A 9,724-nucleotide genomic window follows, 5' to 3' on the forward strand; every position below is an offset into this window, starting at 1 on the left:
AAGGCCATGGAGATTGACAATAATACACTGAAACGTCCCCTTTAATTCATGAGACAGAATGGGGCTATGGAGTGTTCATACTGTAGACATGGGCAGAGGCATCCATAATGAAGCCAAGCAGATGTTGGAGGAGCTGTGATTCCATGAGAAGCCTGAACAGAGAGAGAGAGATGAGAGTGGTGAAGACCCTTTGTCCCCAGGGAGAGAAGAAGAAAACCTCTGTTCCCAAAGATGAAGATGATCTTGAAGACAGATGAAGAAAACATTTGCTTTTGAACAGTTCATCTTTAAAATAGTACCCCATAAGCTGATGTAGCCCCTGAACACAGCTGTGGGAAGGCTGTGAAAATGGGAGGAACTTCACAATTGCGGATTTTCCCGGCAGCTGCTATTCGTGGAAATGAAAAGCCACAAGAGAACTCTTTCTTGTAGAGACTTCTCCATGGCATGGTGAGAGAAACCCCTCTCCCTACAAGAACTGATGAAAGAGTAGTAGGAGTACTATTGTACAAATTTTAGAGGTAGTAACTGATTGAAAATTCCAAATTGTCAGCTGGGAAAGAAAAGTCAGGCTGGGGAAGGAAAAGTGTTCTGAAGGTTTTCTTCTGATTCTTCTTATTATTTTAATTCTATTAATAAAGTTTTCTTTATACCTTTTAAGTTTTGAGCCTGCTATGCTTTTCTCCTAATCCATATCTCACAACAGGAAATAATTCTAGTAGGTGCAGTGGTGATTTTAGCCAGCGCTAAACCCACTACATTATTTGGTGTGTTGGCCGGGAAGCTCAAATTGGCGAACCTAAACCACTACACCCGTGTAGCAAAACTAGAGCAATAAATGCATGTTTTCTGAATGTTCTGAAGTCTGCAGGAACTTTCTTCAGCCAAACACAGATAGGAGTCTTTGCACTGTGACTGTAAATTGCCTTGAGGAGGAAGCCTTGCTACTGTTCCATTTCCCTCTCTGAACTGAGTCTCCTCAGTTTTCTGTGCTCATCAAGCATGGGAGCCCCACTTGTGACTGAGCATCAGGGTCATGTCCTTATCCATGCTTGCAGTGCCTGCACACCACCTGTCAACCAAACATCAATGGGGCATCACCAGAGCCATGGGAGTAGTTCCCTGCGTCTTTCTCTCCAACTCTTTCCTCCTTTTCCTTCCTTTGCTTCTGTCTTTTCTGTTGTCTCTCCTAGGGGCTTTTTGTTGTTGTTGTTACCAAGAAATGGTTCACAGATGTAGTATTGATCTTGTTTGTATCTAATTTCTTTTTAGGAATCTGATAAGTTTCCCTCCCTCCAGCCTCACTCTGGGATGGGACATCTTTGATGTCAGAAGTAGGAGTGGACCAAGACAGCCAGCCAAAGAGGGGAGGGAGCATAATAGAAAATTAAAAGATTAACATTAAAAATTAAATCCCCCAAACAAGAACAACAAAACAACGAGAACAAATGTGCCAGCCTGTATGATTGGTGTTATTCGCTGCTAATATATATGGTGACTGTCAAATCAAGAGGAAAGGCAGGGGTAGGTCCTTGACTGGTTCCTTAAGGAACAAATCCTTATATATTTTCCCCAATATTTTCCTGGCGTAGACATAAGCCTGTTACCCCAAAGACAGGGCTTGTAATCAAGGACAATTTAGGTGCTGTCTACAACAGTTGTCTGTTGTACTGCACTTAAGGATGCCATTTGATGCACTGGGGAAACTGGAGAGTGAATTCTGGTGGATACTGTGTGGTGGATGCTGTTTCAGGCTCAGCATTCTGTATATCTGCACACAAGATCTGCACGGGAAATCCAGAGATACTAGATGATACCCTAAAAAGTTCATCATCATAATTATTATGACCTGGCTAGTGCAAGGTTGTTCTGCTGCACACAGCCTGGCATTCAGAGGTGTGGAAAATAGAAAAGGTAGAAAACTCCCAGAAGCTGTGTGAAAGCAGATCTCAGAACAGAAGAATGGAAGAATACAGACATGCAAGGACAGGAAACAATAAGGCTGAGTTTTTGAGCTGTGTAGAGATAGGCTTTAGAGAATATGGTAAGCAAGATAATAGAAAAATGTAAGCTTAAGAATGAAGCTTTACCCATTGTTCTTAAGCTATGACAAGCAGCCTTTGTTTACAGCTTGAATGCTGGAAAATATTCCCAAATCAGGTGAAGCTGGGAGAGCCTGTGTTTACTGTACAAAAGTCAGATATTGAATCTGGCTCAGATGATGATTTTGCTTTGCCTACATCTGGCCTCAAAAATACAAAACGAGATCCTGACTAATTCCTGTCTGATCCAAAGGCTCCCTTGTTTTTTGCAAAAGCTGGGGAGCCTCAAAATGCCAAACAGGAAAGCAATTCACTATGTTTACCTGATTGGTCTGAGATCAGATGGAATTTCAGGCAAGATAAGGATTTTGATTCATTAAATGGACAATTCCTAGCTATGTTTGTGAGATATGGGAGGAACAACCATAATCCTCAGTACGGGTCTATCACATTATGATATCGAAGAACTCAGACAAGTGATAAAAGATAGTGGGCTGACCACTCCTTATTTTAACAACGTGGTAAAAAGCATTTTGAATTCTTATTACCTCCCGCCCTCAGATTCTTGTAACATGGCTTCCATGATTTTAAGTAATTCCCAATATACTTTGTAGGACTTAGAGTGGAGAAAGCTTCTTAATGAATTAATAGAAAATGATTCTGGCAGCCCCAATGCTCATTTAAATGCTGCTCAATTAGCTGGAGATATGCCATTTGATAAAGTGCAAGATCAGGCAGCAGTAGTGCCTAGGGCTGTTCTGGAAGATACTAAGAATGCTGCAAGAAAAGCTTTGCGTGCTGTGGAGCCAGCAGGCAGTCACGGGAATGCTTACTCCACAATAATGCAAGGTGAGACCGAGACTTACGGTGCTTTTTTAGATTGATTAGCACAAGCTATTGAAAGACGATGCCCAGATGAACAAGCCCACCCATATCTTATGAAAAGCCTTGCTTTTTCTAATGCGAACGAGGAATGCAAGAGTTATCTTAGCTCTGCCTAATGAACCACCGACTGTACCCCAAATGCTTTCAGCTTGTACCAAACTTAACACCCAACAACGTATTGCTAAAGTCCAAGATAACACTTTAGGAGAGCTGCTTGTAAAATTCCAAGGTTCTATGGGAGATAAATTTGAAAAAGCCCTTGAGAGACATACAAAAACCCTTGAGAAAACTCTTGCAGCCCTCCAGTTTGATTTTGCAAAAGGACTTCGTTTTAACTGTGGGAAGCCCAGCCACATTAAAAAACACTCTTCTGAAGCAACAAAAAAGGCTAAACAGCCTGGCATTTGCCCTCAATGCAGAAAAGGAAAACATTATGCAAACCGATGTTGTTCTCAGTTTGATATCAAGGGCAATCCTTTGCCATTAAACTCCATTAAAAAAGAGCTTGCAGCAGTGCCACCGTGGGGTGAAACAAATGGTGGGATCTCAATTACCAGGAAATCCAAACATTTTGATATTACCTGGAAAGGACCTGAACCAAATGTTATTTGTGACTTCGCCAGTCATTTCTCAAGCGACCAAACCTTAATACCCCCAGGGGCATGGTGTGAACTGGCAGCCTCCAAATTAATATACTTTTAAAGGACTTTTGTAATGAATGCATATCCACAGGAATCCACAGGTACTTCACAACACAGACAAGACTTTTCAATTATAGGCAAGGACAGCAACAGAAATTTTGGACTTTCAGTTCTTCCAGCTGTCTCAGTAAACTGTAATGAAGAGCTAATAATTTTAGCTCTCGCATACAGTGTCCCTATTGTCATTCAATCAAAAACACCAATAGCTACTGCCATTGTTTTGCCAATGAATATAGCCAAACAGAATGTTTACCTGGAGACTCCACCTTTAATTAAGCAAGCTGTGTACCAGGAGGTGAGTGACCAGAGCTGACTTGCAGCCTGACTCACCTTGGAAGAACAGTTTACATCACAGGCATGCTGGACACTGGCACCAATGTCACTGTGATTTCTCATATGTTTTGGCTGAGTGATTGGAATTTGGTTTCACCTATGGGTGCCCTCACAGGAACTGGCAGTGCCACTGTGTGTCTGCAAAGTGAATCCATGATTACTTCTTGTATTGTGTTACTGGTTTTGCTCCCCACTGTATTATGTTGATGGTTTGTTCCCTTCTCCCCTCTGCTTTTGTTACAATGTTATGCCCCCGTTGTCACGCCTCCTGAGTTTCCCCTAGCCCCCCTCCTCTGGGCCTTGTCTGTCACCCAGCTACTCCTCCCAGCTTCTAGAAAGCTCAGAGAGGGTCGTTGAGTGATAGGGCAGGGACAGAGAGGGTCCCTCCCTGAACATCCTCATTTGCCCTCCTTAATGTCCCTCCAACCCTGTTCCACTCCCCCCTTACTTCCTATTGGAAGACAGTCTGTCCCCTCCCTCTGTTCCACCCCTGCATTTAAGCTGCTGACACCCCTGACTTGGGGGCTCTGTTGGAGCAGTGCCTCTGAGGTTTGGAGTCCTGGTGGGGACGGAAGAAAGCCTTGAATTTCTCCCTCTAATCAAGCCTGACTCCTTTCTCTGCCGGTGTCTCACAGTCTCTTCCAACAGGGGAGAAATCCCTTTGCTGCTCCCCTGATTCTCAGGATTTGGAGGAGTGTCCCCCCGCATATCAGTGGTGGCTGGCTTGCCTGGGTGGGCAGAATGGTCACACCATAAGGGACACCAGGACAGTGATTGATACCAAGGATTGTTTCTTTCAAATTCCGCTAGACCCGGCCGATGCCCTGCAGTTTGCTTTCTCTATGCCATCTATCAATAGAGAAGCTCCCATGAGAAGGTACCACTGGAGAGATCACCCTGAAGGGATGAAGAACTCGCCAACAATCTGCCAGTGGTACGTGGCCAAAATCTTGGCCCCTGTGCGTGCTAAAGCAGGGAAAGCCATCATCCTCCATTATATGGATGATGTGTGGTGTGTGCCCCCAACCATACTTGCACAACTACTTAGCAACGCTATCACTGCTCTGACCAGTGCAGGTTTCGAACCTCAACAAGAAAAAGTGCAAAGACTGCCTCCTTGGAGATATCTAGGGCTTGAGATTGGCAACTGAAAAATCAGGCCCCAAAAGTTGGCAGTCAGTGATAGTCCTAGGACTTTGAAGGATCTCCAGCAGTTGTCTGGGACATTGAACTAGGTCAGACCCTGGCTGGGGATCGCCACAGGGGATCTAGCTCTTCTTTCTGACTTTTTAAAAGAGGGAGAGGAGCTGGGTTCAGTGAGGGTACTGACTTAGGAAGCTCGAGCTTTAGAGAAGGTACAATCAGCACTGGAAAGTTGGCAAGCCCATCGGTACTGACTGGACCTCCCATTCAACTTTATCATTTTAAGGAAATTGCCACACCTCCATGGGCTCATCTTTCAATGGGACAAGGGCCAGGGAGACCGTCTCTCAATCATAGAGTGGATTTTCCTTGGTCATTATTTGTCCAAAAGTATCACCCAGCCACAAGAGCTGATAGCACAGCTAATCACAAAGGCTAGGGCCAGGGTGCGCCTGCTGGCAGGGTGTGACTTTACATGCATCCATCTGCCCTTAAGGTTATCCCCTGGAAAATTAAGAAACAAGCTTTGGAGTCCTTTCTCCAAGAAAATGAAATGTTACAATTTGCTCTGGATAGCTACACAGGAAAAAATTCTATTCACTGCCCTGGCCGTAAATTATTCAATGAAGAGTTTAATTTGGTTCCCAAAGAAATTCAAAGCCGGAAGCCACACAAGGCCTTGACCGTGTTCACAGATGCGCCTGGGAGATCCCAAAAGTCAGTAATGACTTGGAAGGATCCCCAAACTCAGCAGTGGGAGACTGACACTGAGATTGTTGAGGGGAACCCTCAAGTTGCTGAGTTAGCTGCAGTCAGCAGGGCTTTTGAAAGGTTTCTAGGCCAAATACATTTAATTACTGATTTGGCCTATGCAGCTGGAGAAGTATCCAGAATAGAAAATTCAGTCTTGAAAGAAATCTCAAATATGGTGATTTTTAGCGTGCTTGTAAAGCTTATCCATCTAGTCTGCCACCGGGAGCATCCATACTTTATTGTGCCTGTAAGGTCTCACACTGATCTTCCTGGGTTTATTGCTGAATGAAAGCAGTGGGAAGATGCTCTAGCCACCCCTGTGCAGCTGGCTGGCCTGCCTGACATCTTTTTGCAGGCCAAACTAAGCCATCAGCAGTTTCATCAAAGTGTGCCTGTGCTGGTCCACCAATTCCACCTTAGGCGGGACCAGGCCAGAGCTATCATGGCCACATGCCCCAACTGCCAGAAGATTTCCCTACCATCTTTGGGGGCTGGGGTAAATCCTACAGAACTTGGCAGTTGTGAGGTGTGGCAAACTGACATCACCCATATATCATCTTTTGGGAAGTTTAAGTGTGTCCATGTGTTGGTTGACACTTTCTTGGGAGCTGTCTATGGCTCTGCCCACACAGGGGGAAAGTCCAAGGATGCAGAAATACAACTTTCCTGGGCCTTTGGTAAAAACTGACAATGGACCAACTTACACCTCCAGGGAGTTCAGTCAGTTTTTACAGCGCTGCAGGGTTGAATACAAAAGGGGAATACCACATTCCCCCACTGGTCAGGCAGTGATAGAGATGACCCACGGCACCATCAAAAGGGTCCTCAAAAGTCAGCAAGGAGACACCTGGTGCCAATCTCCCCAGCTGAGATTGTGAAAGTCGCTGTTTGTTGTCAACTTCCTGAATTGATCCTTTGAAAACCTACATCCCCCAGTGCTGCGGTACTTTAATAATAAAAAACAGGAACTCAAGGAGCGGCTGCCAGTTCTGGTGAGGGATCCTGAGACCTGGGGGGTTCAGGGGCCTTATGACTTGATTACCTGGGGAAGAGGGTATGCTTGTGTGTCCACTCCCTCTGGACCAAAACGGGCACCCCAGAAGTGGGTCAAACCTTACCTTTCACAAAAAACAATAAGGCAATCCCACCACAATTGAAAGATTTAGCAATTGCCTCTTTCCGCCAATGACGCAAGGGGGTGGGAGAACCCGATCCCCATTTACCCTTTGCCTCCCAAGATATTGTAGAGTTGTCTGTATGAGTTTAATTTACTATATGTTATTTCTGTTTATTTTAAGAACATCCTCCAGACCCCTCTGGAGATGAAGTTTCCACGCCCACTTCTCCTGCTGGTCCTAGTCCAGTCCCTCCAAGCCTGGATCATCCCACCACCCTGGAAAAATACTTGGGTCACCTTAGCCCATGTGCTCAATCAGGACCATCTCTGTTTGTCTATGGTTGCGGTGGACAACCCCCTGTCAACTTGCCTGGTGGGGATTCCTTTTAAACCCCAAGAATTCCCCCCTAGTCTGTTGGAGATCCAGAGAAAAACTAATGTAGCGTCAGAATTGTACAAAATGGTTTATCAAGGTAATTCCACTTGTAAGTTATGCATCCCTGTCACCAACCCTTTAATTCTTTGGAGCAATTGGGTCAAAACCCTCCCCCGCCATGATAAAGAACTTCAAGAATTTGAACTTTTAGGTTCGTCCCTTGCATCTCTTTGTGTTCATTTCGATTATGTCCGCCTATTATAAAGAAAGGTATGATACCATTACCCAATACAAAAAGAATTTTAATGCTTCCTTCTGGTGTCCCTCCCTCGCTAAAACCAGCTGGTCTTCTACAGAAAGTGGAAACCCCTCTCAAAAGGGGGTTTCCTTATCTGTGGAGACCGTGCCTGGGGCCTCTCGTCTATTAGGAAGTCCATGCACCCTGGGGCAGTTGTCCCTGTCCTCGCCCAACATGACCCAAACTTCCAATTCGGTGGCAAAAGAAAAGACAAGAATTAGAAGAAGGGGTGCAATAAATCTTGATGAACATTGTGATAGTGAAATTTACCATTGGTCTAAATCAAAGAAGTTTGCCATCTCTGTATTCTCCCTTGGGTAATGGCAGCCAAGGCCTTAGGAGAATTGGGCCACCTTGAATGTTGGGTCACGAGGCAGGCAAACCTTACCTCACCTGCTATAGCGAACCTCCTGGAAGACGAGGAAATGACCAGGAAAGCGACTCTCCAAAACTGCGCAGCCATAGACTTTTTATTGCTAGTGCATGGGCATGGCTGTGAAGATTTTGAAGGGCTGTGTTGTTTCAACTTATCCACCAAAAGCAAGAACATACACTAAGCAATCCAGGAGATGAGGAGGATGATAGGAGATACAAGACAAGAAACAGAGGACTGGCTGGGGAAAGTTTTCAGAGACTGGGGTTTGTCTAGTTGGATGTCTTCAGTTTAAAAGGACATTTTATGGTTTATTGTTATAGTTTATTTAATTGTATTTGCCTTAGGAGTTTTTAAGCGCATATTAGTTAAGGGAACCCTCTCTTCCTGGGTCACCATTTCAGTGTCTGAGACACAGTGGGAGGGAGCCCAAACTGGCACTGAAGTTTGATTTCTGGCACACCCTTTTCCCTCAACAAAACAAAAAAGGGGAAATTGTGGTGGTGTGGTTTTTATTATTAATTGTTTAATTGTTTATTCTAATGGTTGACCCCAAATTTCTTTCCTCTGAAATGGAGTGGTTTCTCCCTAAGTTCTCCCCACCCTTCTCCTGTGCCATTTACCCTGATACCCTTCCCCTTGTTCCAGAATAGTCTGTCAATCTCTCCTTTTACCAATCACCCTAAGTTCCGGACTGCCCATCATTGTGTGCCCTGCCCCTTATTCCAGACCCTTCTCTGTCCATCATTGTAAACTCTGCCCTTTGTTCTAGACCCTTCCCTGTCCATCCCCTAACCCTCAAGGCACTATTGGCCTACATGACCGATCCTCTCCACCCTCTCATCCCTGTTGGTCCCTGCATTGTAATCTCCTCCCATTGCTCCTCCCTCCTGGGTTCCCCATTGGCAGATTGTTTGTTCCCTCCCATTATGTTGCTGCTGTATAAAATCCTGAGCACGGCAGTTCTTGGGGTCGTTGGTGTCTGATTCTCTTTGGGAATAAAGCTCTCTGGGACTTACACCAAAGGCTCCTCTCCATCCTTTATCTCAGTCCTTAGCATTTCCTTTGATGTCAAAAGCCATAGAGTGTGCTACTCGGACCCACGCAACTCGCCAGATGTACCCCTGATTGCGAGGCTTTCTGGGGACGGCCCACACACCTGCTGCCATGCCAGGGGTGAGCCTGGGCTGAGCAAACTCAGGAGCGGTGACACTCAGTAACATCTTTTCAGGATGGGTACTCATGGGGTGGCTCTCTTCTATCATAAAAACAGTTCTTTGGTTTATTTCAATTGTTGTTATTTTTCTGTTTCCAATTTTGAAACAATGTTGTTTGACCACTGTGACCCGTGTTACATTCTCCTCCCCCGAAGTTAATGTTCCAGGTTCTCCCCAAAATGTTGAAAATCCTCTCGAGTCCCAGCTCCCCCCTTCTTGGGTTTCCGATGAATTCACCAATCCTGAATGCCAACCTAGCTCTTATTAAAAAAGAAAGGGGGAGATGTTGCGACGGGTGTTTAAGTTTATTTGTAGGTGTTCGTTTGTCAGTTATATGGTTCATTCTTGCACTCCCTCCTGTTCCTCCCAAGTTGGTTTACCCCTAAGAGTTGTGTCCTCCCCTGACATACCCTTCATTTTAAACCCAACCCTTTATTCCTGAATCTTCCCTGCTTGTCACCACAACCCTGCCCCTTATTCCAGACC

General features: G+C 45.1%; 1 long non-coding RNA gene across 1 annotated transcript; it reads left to right on the plus strand.

The window, feature by feature from the left end:
• The first annotated feature begins 994 nt into the window (after nucleotides 1–994).
• Nucleotides 995–9,041, plus strand: LOC147648081 (uncharacterized). Its single transcript, XR_015280576.1, has 2 exons — nucleotides 995–4,895; nucleotides 7,156–9,041. It is a non-coding gene; the product is annotated as an uncharacterized LOC147648081 (long non-coding RNA).
• Nucleotides 9,042–9,724: the final 683 nt, after the last annotated feature.

The sequence above is a fragment of the Cyanistes caeruleus genome, chromosome Z (genome assembly GCF_971803275.1).
Source record: "Cyanistes caeruleus chromosome Z, bCyaCae1.hap1.1, whole genome shotgun sequence".
NCBI lineage: Eukaryota > Metazoa > Chordata > Aves > Passeriformes > Paridae > Cyanistes > Cyanistes caeruleus.